This window comes from Schistocerca gregaria, chromosome 7, assembly GCF_023897955.1.
Source record: "Schistocerca gregaria isolate iqSchGreg1 chromosome 7, iqSchGreg1.2, whole genome shotgun sequence".
Classification (NCBI taxonomy): domain Eukaryota; kingdom Metazoa; phylum Arthropoda; class Insecta; order Orthoptera; family Acrididae; genus Schistocerca; species Schistocerca gregaria.
The window spans coordinates 196,232,457-196,248,654 of record NC_064926.1 but is presented as its reverse complement, the minus strand read 5'-3'; the positions used below and the strand labels follow the sequence as shown (position 1 = coordinate 196,248,654).

Below are 16,198 nucleotides of genomic sequence, written 5' to 3'. Positions count from 1 at the left end.
ATTTTTTGTTTCAAGTACTAGCATTAACGCCTGAGACAGTGTGTCAAGATTACAGCTTGTAAAACGAATGTAGAAACATCGTCTTCCTTGTTCCTCACATAGTCCACCTACTGCACATATACTCAGTATTATTCATCTGTGATAGTAAAATTGATACATATATTCTTAAATATCTCGTATCTTCTCCAAATTGTTTATAGTTCCCACAATGGATGAGAAACTGCTTCATTATTCACTTCGCTACAATAATGAATGTAATTGAGATTACAGCACGGCTGTAATAATGTAATGGCTACTACATTGCTGTGCGCCCGTGATCAGACGCAAAGCATTTCCAACCTAAAGTCTTGCAGTTTCTACCATTTCGGGGTAAGGAGTCCACGAATCTAGTGGTTCACAAGCAGTAGGTATAGTGCACAGTCTTTCACTTGGTTGATTTTGAAATGGGGTCGCAGGTCGTGAGTGAAGCAAGTGTCGCTAGAGTGAGGAGTGAAGCAGAGGAAGTACGTCTTGTAGTACGTATCTACCGCCAATTAGCTTTCTTTGGCCGAGCGGTTCTAGGCGCTTCAGTCTGGAACCGCGCGACGGCTACGGTCGCACGTTCGAATCCTGCCTCGGGCATGGATTTGTGTGATGACCTTAGGTCAGTTAGGTTTAAGCAGTTCCAAGTTCTAGGGGACTGATGACCTCAGATGTTAAGTCCCATAGTGCTCAGAGCCATTTGAACCATTTTTTTAGCTTTCTTTTCTGAAGAGGTGTTGTAGGTAACATTCGCGATGCACTGAGAATTACTTCATCTTTCTGCAGAAATAAAAAAAAAATGTTGTTAGAATTAAACGGTACCAATTGTCTCATTGACTCATTATTTCGGTATTTAATAAGACACTTACAGAAACTAAATATCATTTATTTTTATCATTTAAAGGGACCAAAGAAAATTCTTTTTCGTTCTAAAGTTTAATTAGGCGCTAATGTTGTTGATGGTTGGGGGAGGGGTTTGAGTGGTAGCCAATATCTAATTGCACTCAGGGGTAATAGTCTCAGAAAGGTTACGAACTACAGATACAGAGGTCCCGAAATCTGTAAACAAATTTCGTCTGCCATCATTTAAATAGGAAGCAATAATATGGCGGTGGCCGTTAAAATGACTTCAGTTCAAACTGAACATCTTCTTGATCACCTCTGGTGCGAAAAGAAAGTGGCCAGTTGTGTGGCTCAGCAGGCGACAGGTGGCTACTTTATCACCCAGCAAGTTGGCATCAGAACTTCATTTTTCAGCCGTACACATCCTAGCGTGAGATACCGACCAGCTAACAAAACCGCTGAACATCGCCGCTCCGGGCCATTCTGCAACGCCTTCTTGCGAGATCCGCCAGCTGCCATCTCGCCTGCGACAGCGTCTTGTCGATAGGTTCGCTCCGCCATGCGGCAGTAAAGTTTAACGGTTCGTTACTTCGGGCACAGTCTAGTAATGATGCTCGGATTCGAGCGCCGTTACGGTCGTTTGGCGATCGCGCGTACTTCGCGATAGTTCGGGAAAGCAGCAGCGCCAACCATGCGGTAAGGTTCACAGGAGTCTGCCAACCCCTTTCTGCTGTCGAAACCTAGTTCTCATGCTTCAGTACTCTCTCTCCGAACTGTTTCCGAGTTAAAATTCTGTAGTTATACATCCATGCTCTTTCTACAGGGTGGTCCATTGATCGTGACCGGTCCAAATACCTGTATCTCACGAAATAAGCGTCAAACGAAAAATCTACAAAGAACGAAACTTGTCTAGCTTGAAGGGGGAAACCAGATGGTGCTATGGTTGGCCCGCTAGATGGCGCTGCCATAGCTCAAACGGGTATCAACTGAGTTTTTTTAAAATAGGAACCCCCATTTTTATTACATATTCGTGTATTTCGTGAAGAAATATGAATGTTTTAGTTGGACCACTTTTTTCGCTTGTGATAGATGGCGCTGTTGTAGTCACAAACGTATGGCTCACAATTTTAGACGAACAGTTGGTAACAGGTAGTTTTTTTAAATTAAAATTCAGAACGTAGGTACTTTTAAACATTTTATTTCGGTTATTGTGATACATGTACCTTTGTGAACTTATCATTTCTGAGGACGCACGCTGTTAGAGCGTGATTACCTGTAAATACAACATTAATGCAATAAATAGTCAAAATGATGTCCGTCAAGCTTAATGCATTTGGGCAATACGTGTAACGACATTCCTCTCAACAGCGAGTAGTTCGCCTTCCGTAATGTTCGCACATGCATTGACAATGCGCTGACGCATGTTGTCAGGCGTTGTCGGTGGATCACGATTGCAAATATCGTTGAACTTTGCCCACAGAAAGAAATCCGGGAACGTCAGATCCGCTGTACGTGCGTGTCATGGTATAGTGCTTCGACGACCAATCCACCTGTCATGAAATATGCTATTCAATACCGCTTCAACCGCACGCGATCTATGTGCCGGACATTCATCATGTTGGAAGTACATCGCCATTCTGTCATGCAGTGAAACATCTTGTAGTAATTAAGTAGGAAATCAGCATACATTGCAAAATTTAGATTGCCATCGATAAAATGGGGGCCAATTATCCTCCCTCCCATAATGCCGCATGATACATTAACCCGCCAAGGTCGCTGATGTTCCACTTGTCGCAGCCATCGTGGATTTTCCGTTGCCCAATAGTGCATATTATGTCGGTTTACGTTACCGCTGTTGGTGAATGACTCTTCGTCGCTAAATAGAACGCGTGCAAAAAATCTGTCATCGTCGCGTAATTTCTCTTCTGCCCAGTGGCAGAACTGTACACTACGTTCAAAGTCGTCGCCATGCAATTGCTGGTGCATAGAAATATGGTACGGGTGCAATCAATGTTGATGTAGCATTCTCAACACCGACGTTTTTGAAATTCCCGAGTTTTGTGAAATTTATCTGCTACTGATGTGCGGATTAGCCGCGACAGCAGCTAAAACACCTACTTGGGCATCATCATTTGCTGCACGTCGTGGTTGACGTTTCATACGTGGCTGAACCTTTCCTGTTTCCTTAAAGAACCTAACTATCCGGCGAACGGCTCGGACACTTGGATGATGTGGTCCAGGATACTGAGCAGCATACATAGCGCACGCCTGTTGGTCATTTTGATCACAATAGCCATACATCAAAACGATATCGACATTTTCCGCATTTGTTGAACCGTCCATTTTAACATTGGTAATGTATCGCGAAGCAAATACCGTCCGCACTGGCTTAATGTTACGTGATACCACGTACTTATACGTTTGTGACTATTACAGCTCCATCTGTCACAAAGCGAAAAAAGTGGTCCAACTAAAACATTCATATTTCTTTACGTACTACACGAATATGCAATAAAAATGGGGGTTTATGTTTTAAAAAATGCAGTTGATATCCTTTTGACCTATGGCAGCGCCATCTAGTGGGCCAACCATAGCGCCATTTGGTTTCCCCCTTCAAGGTAGACGAGTTTCGTTCTTTTTAGTTTTTTCGTGTGATGCTTATTTCGTGTGATGTTTGGCCCTGTCACTACCAATGGACCACCCTGTATACGTCGTTTGCGAACGTGTGTATATCAGTGGAGGCTGCTCTCTGTTAAGAGTAAGTTGTTCTATGCTGATTTCAGAATACCTTTTCGTGTTAGTTTCCAAAATTTTTATTTGTGTTGCGATTTCTACAACCTTTACCCCAGTATCGATACAAATCAGTGGTTCCCTGCAAGTAGAGTCATAGACCACGCCTTCCCATGGTCTGATACTATGTAAAATAACCACATGAGGCCCCGATGGCGTATCAATATTTATCTCGCTCGCTTACTGAGGAAGCTCTTTTCATTCAGGCCGTCTCGGCTACAAAAACTGTTGCAGTCAGTTTATGTAAGGCAGCGCGCCCTGTGTGCGGAGACAGGTGTCAGTGACAAGGATTGGTATTTAACTGAAATTTCCGCCGTTCCCAAGACACAAGTTTTTTCAACACAACAACGGAAGGCTTTTTTTGCTTTGGAATACGCAAAGACAAGTTTCGACGACAGTTTGGGGTCGATCCATCTGACAAGAACTCTAAAAAGCATTGGTACAGACAACCCATGGAGAGAAGTGGCCTTTGTAAAGGCAAAAGCACCGGCAGACAGTGCATGAAGCTTGGCAATCCCTCCAACGCAGTTCCAGTTAGTTCACAAAGCGAGTCGTGAGTTAGCATTGCTGTGCAGAACAGTCTGGTATGTCCTTTGTACGCGTCTGAAAGTCAATGGTTACAACTTGCAGCTTGTGCAGGCTTTCAAGAAAGCTGACAATAAACTTCACCCATTCTTCATTGTAGACATTCCGGGGTTCCTGGTGTATGATGATTTTATGGACAGGGTAGTATTCAGCGATTCGATTACCTTCAATATCAACGACATAGTCAACTGGCATATATTCGAATCTCGGGTTGAGAACACCCTTGCCGAATCACTGAGAATGTCAGAGATACTCCAGAGGTGAACGTCTTCGCCGTAGGCCATTTTCCTTTGCAGAAAGGACTGTATCTTGACCTGCTCCAGATACGGTTCATAGCACGACTCGTAGAAGACTCCGGAGATTTGCTTTTCCACTCAGTTACCATAATGCCGTGAAGGGGAATCTCAATGAACATCTCCCATAAAGTGGGATGGGCCGCATTGGTCGTGATGATGAGGAGTTGTTGAGACGATCTCGAGGCCTCCAGACAAGAAACCATAGGACTCCTTTTTATGTGGCTTCGTCAATGACTGCACCTTCGACCCAGCTTGTACTTGAGGTCTGGCGGAGCTGTAGATCAGCGGATCACAGACGCCTTTGCTGCTGTTACAAGATACTTGTTGATTTGAGTATGGGAAGAAATGGATTCCCGACTAGATATCCGTTGTGTCACGAAGTGCGACCGTACTGAATCTTTGTAAGAGAGTTAAAAACTTCGCAATATACACATATCAAAAAAAGTTTTCGATCACCCCGGTTCCCAGAACTCCTGAAGATAGACGTTGACTGCGGATATTGTATCACAAATACAGTCTCATTGACAGTTCATAGATGTCACTAAACCCACCCAAAGATGTAAACAACCATTCATGAGCAGCGCATATTAGTCGGAAGGGGTCCGACAGCCGATCAGTTCCAGTCATTCCACCAGGAAGGATGTACACGGCTCGTGTTGTCTGTAGTTCAACCATGCTAGACGGTCAATATCGCGGTTCGATAGCGTCCGCATTGTTACTTTGTGCCAGGAAGGGCTCTCAACAAGGCAAGTGTCCAGACGTCTCGGAGTGAACCAAAGCGATGTTGTTCGGACATGGAGGAGATACAGATATACAGGAACTGTCGATGACATGCCTCGCTCAGGCCGCCCAATGGCTACCGCTGTAGTGGATGACCGCCGCTACCTATGAATTATGGCTCAGGGGAATTCTGACAGCTAACCGTGCGGTCTAAGGCGCCATGTCACGGTACGCCCCCCCCCCCCCCCCCTCTTGGAGCCTCAAGTCCTCTCTAGGGCATGGTTGGGTGTGTTGTTGTCCCTAGCGTAAATTAGTTTAATTCGGATAAAGTAGTGTGTAAGCTTAGGGACCGATGACCTCAGCAGTTTTGTCCCAAAAAACCGTACCGCAAATTTCCAATTTCCAACCCCGACAGCAACGCCACCGTGTTTTCGTGCAGCCACAGGACGTCGTGTTACGACTTAAACTGTGCACAATAGGCTGCATGATGCGCAACTTCACTCCCAACGTCCATAGCGAGGTCTATCTTTGCAACCACCACACCATGCAGCGCGGTACAGACGGGCCCAACAGCCTGCCGAATGGACCGCTCAGGAACGGCATCACGTTCTCTTCACCGATGAGTGTCGCATATGCCTTCACCCAGACAATCGTCGGAGACGTGTTTGGAGGCAACCCGGTCAGGCTGAACGCCTTAGACACACTGTGCAGCGAGTGCAGCAAGGTGGAGGTTCCCTGCTGTTTTGGGGTGGCATTATGTGGGGCCGACGTAAGCCACTGGTGGTCATGGAAGGCGCCGTAACGGCTGTACAATATGTGAATGTCAACCATATCGGCAGCATATTGGCGAGGCATTCGTCCTCATGGACGACATTCGCGCCCCCATTGTTCACATCTTGTTAATTACTTCCTTCAGGATAACGACATCGTTCGATCAGAGTGGCCAGCATGTTCTCCAGACATGAACCCTATCGGTAGATAGGGGATAGATTGAAAAGGGCTCTTTATGGACGACGTGACCCACCAACTATTTTAAGGATCTACGCCGAATCGCCGTTGATGAGTGGAACCTGGACCAACAGTGGCTTTATGAACTTGTGGATAGTATGCCACGACGAATACAGGAATGCATCAATGCAAGCGGACGTGCTACTGGGTATTAGAGATTCCGGCGTGTACAGCAATCTGGACCACCACCTCTGAAGTTCTCGCTGTGTGGTGGTAGTACGTGCTGTGTGTGGTTTTCATGTGCAATAAAGAGGGCGCAAATGATGTTTATGTTGATCTCTATTCCAATTTTCTGTAGAGGTTTCGGAACTCTCGGAACCTAGGTGACGAAAAACTTTTTATGATGTGTGCATTGCCTTATTATTGGTATATAAAGGATTCTAATACAATTATATCAAAACAAAGAAAGCTACGCCCGAACAGGCCATGTAGGCCCAGCGGCCGCCGCGTCATCCTCAGCTTACAGGCGTCACTGGAAGCGGATAAGTAGGGGAATGTGGTAAGCGCACTGCTCTCCAAGCCGTATGTCAGTTTACAAGACCGGAGCCGCTATTTGTCAATGAAGTAGCCCCTCAGGTTGCCTCACAAGGGCTGAGTGCACCCCGTTTGCCAGCAGTGCTCGGCCGACCGGATGCCCCCCTCCCCCCCCCCCCTTTCCCTACCAAGTGCTCGCCCAGCCCAACAGCGCTTAACTTCCGTGATCTAACGGGAACCGGTGTTAACCACTGCGGCAAGGCCGTTCGCAATAAAATCACATCAGGAAGCCTGAAATATTTCTTGTTTTGAAAAGGATTCATTCTTTTTCGAACACCATGCATAAACACCATCTGATATAACAAAGATAACAATCCGATTGTGCCTTTATCCCAAGCTGTCAGATACATTCTTCAAACATAAATCAAATTTGAGGCAGCCTTTCCATTATTGGATCAGGAGGAGCACTTTGGGGGCCGCATTCTGGCTCTGGGGTACCTAGAGACTTCTGGCATGGGCCTCGATTGGCCTCCATATTCTCCGGATCTGAACGCATGAGACTCCTTTCTGTGGTGCTGTATTAAAGATAAGATGTACAGCAATAACCCCAACACAAATTACTGAGCTGTTAAAATCCATTCAGGATGTGATCGACAGCATCGATTTTCCTATACTTCAGCGGTGATGCAGAACTTTCTGCGCCACAACATCGCGAAAGGTAACAGGCGTATCAGACATGTCATAACCTAAATCAGAATATCTGTAGTGACGTGATCACGTTGAATAAATCGTGTGTACGCCGTAGTTTGAAATAATGTACATTTTTTTTTATATACGCTACTGGCCATTAAAATTGCTACACCAAGAAGAAATGCAGATGATAAACGGGTATTCATTGGACGAATATATTATTCTAGAACTGACATGTGATTACATTTTCACGCAATTTGGGTGCATAGATCCAGAGAAATCAGTTCCCAGAACAACCACCGCTGGCCGTAATAACGGCCTTGATACGCCTGGGTATTGAGTCAAACAGAGCTTGGATGGCGTGTACAGGTACAGCTGCCCATGCAGCTTCAACGCCATACCACAGTTCATCAACATTAATGACTGGCGTATTGTAACGAGCTAGTTGCTCGGCCACCATTGACCAGACGTTTTCAGTTGAAGAGAGATCTGGAGAATGTGCTGGCCAGGGCAACAGTCGAACATTTTCTGTATCCAGAAAGGCCCGTACAGGACCTGCAATATGCAGTCGTGCATTGTCCTGCTGAAATGTAGGGTTTAATGGTAGAGCCACGGGTCGTAACACATCTGAAATGTAACGTCCACTGCACTGTTCAAAGTGCCATCAATGCGAACAAGAGATGTCCAAGACGTGTAACCAATGGCACCCCGTACCATTACGCCGGGTGATACGCCAGTACGGCGACGACGTATACACGCTTCCAATGTGCGTTCGCCGCGATGTCGCCAAACAGGGATGCGACCACCATGATGCTGTCAATAGAACCTGGATTTATCCGGAAAAAAATGACGTTTTACCATTCGTGCACCCAGGTTCGTCGTTGAGTACAACATCGCAGGCGCTCCTGTCTGTGATGCAGCGTCAAGGGCAACCGCAGCCACGGTCTCCGAGCTGATAGTCCGTGCTGCTGCAAACGTCGTCGAAGTGTTCGTGCAGATGGTTGTTGTCTTGCAAACGTCCCCATCTGTTGACTCACGGATCGAGACGTGGCTGCACGATCCGTTACAGCCACGCGGATAAGATGCCTGTCATCTCGACTTCTAGTGATACGAGGACGTTGGGATCCAGTATGGCGTTCCGTATTACCCTCCTGAACCCACCAATTCCATATTCTGCTAACGGTCATTGGATCTCGACCAACGCGAGCAGCAATGTCGCGATACGATAAACCGCAATCGCGATAGGCTACAATTCGACCTATATCAAAGTCGGAAACGTGACGGTACGCATTTTTCGTCCTTACACGAGGCCTTACAACAACGCTTCACCAGGCAACGCCGGTCAACTGCGGTTTGTGCATGAGAAATCGGTTGGAAACTTTCCTCATGTCAGCACGTTGTAGGTGTCGTCACCGGCGCCAACGTTGTGCGAATGCTCTGAAAAGCTAATCATTTGCATATCACAGCATCTTCTTTCTGTCGGTTAAATTCCACGTCTGTAGCACGTCATCTTCGTGGTGTAGCAATTTTAATGGCCAGTAGTGTAGTTGAATAATTGTCACGCTGTATACTGAGTCGTGTAGTAGCCTGGCCCCAGTGTGGCGCCAGCCGTGACTCGCACGTCTTGTCTGCACTGCAGCGAGTGCGGCATTCCGCAGGCGGTGCGCGCACAGGCGCGGCTCTCGACAGACGCCTGCCGCCTGCATGCACAAAGGCGCTCTCAGGCACGCCATCGCTGCAGCCGCCGCGCATACTGCGACGTGCACTCGGCTCAGTTTCTTTCCTTCTCCTATCGCTCGCTGGAGCCCGAGTGTTGTGTGCACAATGGTAGGCGACTGGACTCGTATTCGGGAGAACGGCAATTGACCTCACCATCAGGCCAACTACACTCATGCCCATAAATTAAGGATAACTGCAGAATGTGGTGCCACGCATCGTGGCACTACACAAAACTGGCGCTAATAGCATAGCCACATAGGGAACACACACGACACAGATCTGTAAGTCCACGGTATTGGTGATAAGTTGAGAAAACCGTCCCGAAACGCACATGCTGCATAACGCCACTGCTTCGTGCGCATGTACCCCGACATCATTGTGGGATATGATCACCATGCACACGTACACAAGCCGCACAACGGGTTAGCATACTCTGGATCAGGTGGCGGAGCAACTGCTGATGTATAGCCTCCCATTCTTGCACCAGTGCCTGTCGGAGATCCAGAAGTGTCGTAGGGGTTTGAAGACGTGCAGCGATACGTTGACCGATAGCATCCCAGACATGCTCGATGGGGTTTACGTCTGGAGAACAGGCAGGCCACTCCATTCGCCTGATATGTTCTGTTTCAAGGTACTCCTCCACGATGGCACCTCGGTGGGACCCTGCGTTATCATCTATCAGGAGGAAGGTGGGACCCACTGCACCCCTGAAAAGGCAGACATTCTGTTGCAAAATGACGTCCCGATATACCTGACCTGTTACAATTCTTCTGTCAAAGACATGCAGGGGTGTATGTGCACCAATCATAATCCCTCCGCACACCATCAAACCACGACCTCCATACAGCTCCCTTTCAAGGACATTAAGGGGTTGGTATGTGGTTCCTGGTTCACGACAAATGAAAACCCGGCGAGAATCACTGTTCATACTATACCTGGACTTGGCCGTGAACATAATCTGGGACCACTGTTCAATTAACCATGTACTGTGTTCTTGACACCAGGCCTTACGGGCTCTCCTGTGACCAGGGGTCAGTGGAAGGCACCTTGCAGGTCTCCGTGTCTGTTCAGTCGTCTGTAGACTGTGTGTCTCGAGTCAACCGTTCCAGTGGCTGCGGTAATGTCCCCAGCAAGCCTACCTGCAGTACTTCGTGGCCGTCTGGGGGCACTGATGGTGAGATATCGGTCTTCTTGTGGTGTTGTACACTGTGGACGTCTTGTTCTGTAGCGCCTGGACACGTTTCCTGTTTACTGGAATCGTTGCCATACCCCTCATAATGTCATCATTATGTGTTCTTTGGGTCATTTTCAACACACATTCACCATTAGCACATCAGAAAACGTCTGCACACTTACTCGCTGCACCGTACTCTGACATGCACCAACACACCTCTGCGTATGTGGAGTGCTGCCAGCGCCACCGTGTGGCGACCGCAGATCAGATGCATCGCATGGTCATCCCCCGAGGTGATTTAAACCCGCAAACCGCCCACCAGAGCGTTATTTCACCATGTATCAGCATTATCCTTAATTTATGAGCATGAGTGTAGATTTACGTTTCCCGTGGATTCCCAAATTGCCGAATGCCGATATGGTTCCTTTGAAGAGGACTGGACGATTCCTGTATCCGTCATTGCCCCGTCCGTGCTCATGGTCTTTCTAAAGGCCGCAATATCCACCAGACGTTATCCCACATTATCTTTAGGGAGAGAGTGATACTGTTAGCACTTTAACGGAATATAAAATTTACGTCAGACATTCGAAATTACGTACCGACTAACTGGCCAAAAATATCGGGAAACCTGTTATTGGACGTTAATATGAGGCGTGCTCACCCTTCGCCTTTATGAAGACTTGAAATCTTCTGGGAACAGACTTGTGAATTTACATCAGTCATACAATTGTTGTGTCACAGGACACATTGCAAGAATCCTTGGCATTTTTTACCCTGGCGTAGGACATGCAATAAACGGTTGGGCAAGCATGGGAATAACTTGTAGTGACTTGATTGTGCCACCGTTGTTTCGGTTGCCTGATCGCATTATTTTTCAGCCGGCCGATGTGGCCGAGCGGTTCTAGGCGCTTCAGTTCGGAACCGCGCGACCGCTACGGTCGCAGTTTCGAATCCTGCCTCGGGCATGGATGTGTCTGATGTCCTTAGGTTAGTTAGGTTTAAGTAGTTCTAAGTTCTAGGGGACTGATGACCATAGATGTTAAGTCCCATAGTGCTCAGACCCATTTGAACCATTTTTTTGAAAATGACGCCGTAATTCGTTGAAACTGACTATGTAACTCCCTTTTTTTTTTTTTTTTTTTTTTAAGAAAGATTTTATGTACTGTGACTATGGTTTTCAATATCGTAGTATCAAATAAACATTTAACTTACCGTCACACTCCTTAACGAAATTATGTAGGAATATAGGGAACGCTTTCAGTGGAGTATCTGAATGTCTGTGGACGAATTACAGCCCGTTCTTCCTCAAGAGCCGGAACCAGAGAGGGTAGTGATGTTGCATCCGAAGTCGACGTCCTAACTGATTCAGAAGGTGTTCCATTGGATTCAGGTCGAGTTCTGGGCACGTCAGTCCATTTCAGGAATATTACTCTTCACAAATCATTGCATCACAGATGCTGCCTAATGACAGAGTGCATCGTCATGCTGATACAAACAATTATCGTCTCTGAAACGCTCCTCTACTGTACGCAGTACACAGTGCCGTAAAATGCATGGATATGTGTGATGACCGTATGTTAGTTAGGTTTTTGTAGTTCTAATTCTAGGGGACTGATGACCTCAGATGTTAAGTCCCGTAGCGCTCAGAGCCATTTGAATCATTTGAAGTGCCGTAAAATGTGTTCATATCCTTCCGCATTTAGAGATTTCTAAGGTGCAATAAGGGAATGACACCCTAACCACGAGAAACCTGTCCACACGGTAACACCATCTCATCCCTACCTACAAGACTAGCTACAGGGGTGGTGTTTATAGATTTGACGGCAGCATATGATAGCATCAACCTCAGAAATCTCATTGCGAAAGTGCAAAAAACAACAAAAGCCCTCAACTCACTGCTGTACTCAAATCATATCTATGCACATGACCAGCCTATTAGCTCCCGTCAAGATCTTTCATTTATACTGATGATAGGGCAACAGCAGTTCTCGCATCAGACTACGAGGATATTGAGGAAATACTAGCTGAGAACCTGGAAAATCTCACCATCTATTACTATAAAAAACAGCTGAAACCCAATCGAAGTAAGACCCAGACTTGCCTATTCCATCTTAACAACAGAGAGGCGAAGCGAGAACTGAATAACATAAGATTAACATGCCGATCTTTCCCAGTGTACTTGGGAGTTACTCTTGTGGGACACTGTCATTCAAGCGGCACATTGAGCAGAGCAGGGCAAAAGTTCCGTCACGGAATAACTTACTGGGCAAACTAACAACATCAAAATGGGGAGCTAATCCTAAAGTGTTATGCTGCTGAGTTTGCAAGTCCTGTCTGGGAGCGGTCATGCCCCACAAACAAACTGGACACTGTCCTGAACCAGACGTGTAGACATATTACTGGATGTCTTAATCCAACAAGAATAGAACACCTATACTCCTTATCAGCAATTGCTCCACCAAATGTCCGACGTTCAATACAGAGCAGAATTGAATGAACAGAACAGGTTCGAGATCAAGGTCATCGGCTACGTGAGTACCAAATGGTACAAAAACGCCTTAAGTCAAGAAGTAGTTTTGTCCACTCAACAGAACTACTCACAGTTCCACCAAAACTTCTAGAAAAAGACTGTGGTAGGAACAACAAGAACCTGCCCACGATTCTGAGGAAGTGCTGCCACCAGGTGCGGAAATTGAGAGGAAAAGATGGAAAACCCAGAACAGGCTGCGTTCAGGAATGGGCAGATGTAACAAAAATCTGCACAAGTGGGGAATTTGTGAAAGTGCTTTGTGTCCGTGCGGCCATACCACCTACTTCAATGTCTGCTGGTAAACCATCCAAGAGCGTGCACGGCGCAAGACTTGATGGCGTGGAGCGAAACAGCGAGGGCGTATGTGGACTTCAAAGAATGAGATATGAAGCATAATAATTTATTATACTGTATATAAAGTCCCATGTATTTTATAAATTAGCATTGTAATATTGTAAATTTTATAGAGGACAGATTATTCTATAATGTGTGAATTTATTGTAAGTCGTTTGTAGTACGCATACGAAACATATATATCCCTACTTCACTGTTGGCACTACACATGATCGCAGGTAAGGCTCTCCAAACATTCACCAAGTCCAAACTTTTCCATCCCGTTTCCAGAGGGTATATAGTGTGTCATCGTTCCAAATCACTCGTTTCCTGTCATCCACTGCACAGTGGCGTTGCTTTCTACACCACTTCAAGCGTCACTTAGTACTGACCCCAGAAATGTGTGCCATTTGAGGAGCTGTTCGACCATTGTACCCCACCCTTTTTAACGCCTTGTGCACAGCCGTTGTGCTATCTGGGCTCCCGGTAACTCTTTGGAACTCACAACTGATTCCTTCCGCCGATTTCATGTGATTTTTTTGCAACCGTACCCTGCAATGCTCGACGGCCGATGTCGGTTAGTACATAGAGCTGCCTGGCCTCGATGTAGTTGTGGTTTGTTCTTTCGCGTTTCCATTTTCCAATCGCATCACGAACACTCGTCCTGGACAGCTTTGGAATGGCTGCAATGTCCCTGATGGATTTGTTACTCAGCTGACATTCAGTGACTACTCTACGCTTGAAGTCATCGAGCTCTCCTCAGCGACCCGTTCTGCTGCTGCTGGTTCACTACTGGCAACACAATACACCCTTTCACCTACTATACTGGTGATAACTGTTACACGATGAACACTATGACCGAACGCTATCAAACAGATCTCCCATTCCAGAATGAGATTTTCACTCTACAGCGGAGTGTGCGCTGATATGAAACTTCCTGGCAGATTAAAACTGTGTGCCGGACCGAGACTCGAATTCGGGACCTTTGCCTTTCGCGGGCAAGTGCTCTACCATCTGAGCTACCGAAGCACGACTCACGCCCGGTACTCACAGCTTTACTTCTGCCAGTATCCGTCTCCTACCTTCCAAACTTTACAGAAGCTCTCCTGCGAACCTTGCTGATATGAAACTTGTGGCTAAGCCATGTCTCCGCAATATCCTTTCTTTCAGGAGTGCTAATTCTGCAAGGTTCGCAGGAGAGCTTCTGTAAAGTTCGGAAGGTAGTAGACGGATACTGGCAGAAGTAAAGCTGTGAGTACCGGGCGTGAGTCGTGCATTCGCTAGCTCAGATGGTAGATCACTTGCCCGCGAAAGGCAAAGGTCCCGAGTTCGAGTCTCGGTCGGGCACACAGTTTTAATCTGGCAGGAAGTTTCAGATCACCCATTATTTTCATACCTGTCGGATATGTTGATTAAATTTTATCCTTATGCGAATTTAATTTCATTATTTTCAGTGTAAAATTCATTAATTTTCAGGTGGATTTCGTAAAACTGCGTGTTAATAGCACGAGCACTTCCAGCCTATCGCTTTCTTCGGGACTTTTAGAAAGGCCGAATCATTGGGATGAGAGACATGGGTCAACATATCATCAGACTACGCAAATAGTTGCCAACACTATCACAATAAGAGCAGGTATGCGTCCCTCCAGGAGAACTACACCAAGAGGACATCGTAGGGCTTTTCAAAAGTTCGAATGGCCCTAAGCACTATGGGACTTAACATCTGAGGTCATCAGTCCCCTAGACTTAGAACTACTTAAACCTAATTAACCTAAGGACATCACACACGTCCATGTCCGAGGCAGGATTCGAACCTGCGACCGTAACAGCCGCGCGGCGCCGGACTGAAGCGCCTAGGGTTTTTCGAATGGCTCTGACGGATAAATCTAGGTAGAAGTTGTAGGCAGAGTGCCTCCATGAACCATCAGTAACATTATGAGATTTCGAAGTGCCATGCGTCTTTTACAGCTGACACAGTACCAAAGGCTATAGGCTTGCATGGTGTCGAGATCTATAGGCTTGCATGGTATCGAGATAGACTTAATTGCTACAGTGAGTGGCATTCTGTGACTCTTAGTGATGAGTTTCGCTTCTGTTTGTGTCTGTCATATCGATGCCATAATGTCCATAAAAGATTTGGCGAAAGACTGTAGGAAACTGCGATTTTCGAGACCCAGACGTCTCCGTCTCCAGGAATCATGATGTGGGGAGACATTGGGTGTGTCACCCGACTGATTGGGTCTTTGTTGAAGGGAGGCTGACTTCTTGCCAGCATATGGCAAGAACGATAGACTCTGTTGTCATGTCCTTCATGACCATGGTACCAAATTGCGTATTCCAGTACGACAATGCAACACCCTACTATGTAGCTCATACGACAGACGCCTTATGGAATGTTCGGTCCCTTGAGTGGCATGCCAGGTCTCCTGATTTGTCGCCCATGTAGCATATCTTTATTTCGAATCAAATATGTGGAAGTAGTTGCTGTTGAAAGGTTCTGCAGCAGCTATGAGGGTTGCCCGGAAAGTAAATTCCGATCGGTCGCGAAATGTACACTATAGTGAAAACACAATGAAGATTTGCACAGATGTGGTTGGGTAGTGTCTCTACTATGACTGTCGATCGCATCAAGACGCTCTTTTCAGTTGTGAGCGAGTAAAGGTGCCTAGAACAACGATGTCTCCCGCCACCAAGTAGGAGGGCCCGCTGAGAGGCTTCACCTTAATGAATGCAGCCCAGCTAACACAACTGTCACGCACGTCCTTCTTCGTGCCAATTCTCAGCCGCATTCTGCAGGGGCAGTGAAGACACGCCTGCAGCCTTTTCCATGGTAAGTGTTCGATCACCCACAACACAGCCCTAATTGGCTCATCGTGAGTATCGTCTCTGTTCACGTGAAACGCTGGATACGAAGACAACTCTGGCGCAGGCTACGCGCCGTAGACCAGCGTAGAGAATTATTGGAAAACACAGGCGGCTGTCTTCTATGACGATGGTGTTGGAAATTTGGTATAA

At 46.6% G+C, this 16,198-nt stretch overlaps 1 protein-coding gene across 1 annotated transcript in view; it reads left to right on the top strand.

Moving 5' to 3' along the window:
• The window catches only part of LOC126281283 (uncharacterized), an 895,930-nt gene that overhangs the window by 724,773 nt on the left and 154,959 nt on the right, over nt 1-16,198 (top strand). The gene's annotated exons all lie outside the window — the stretch shown is intronic.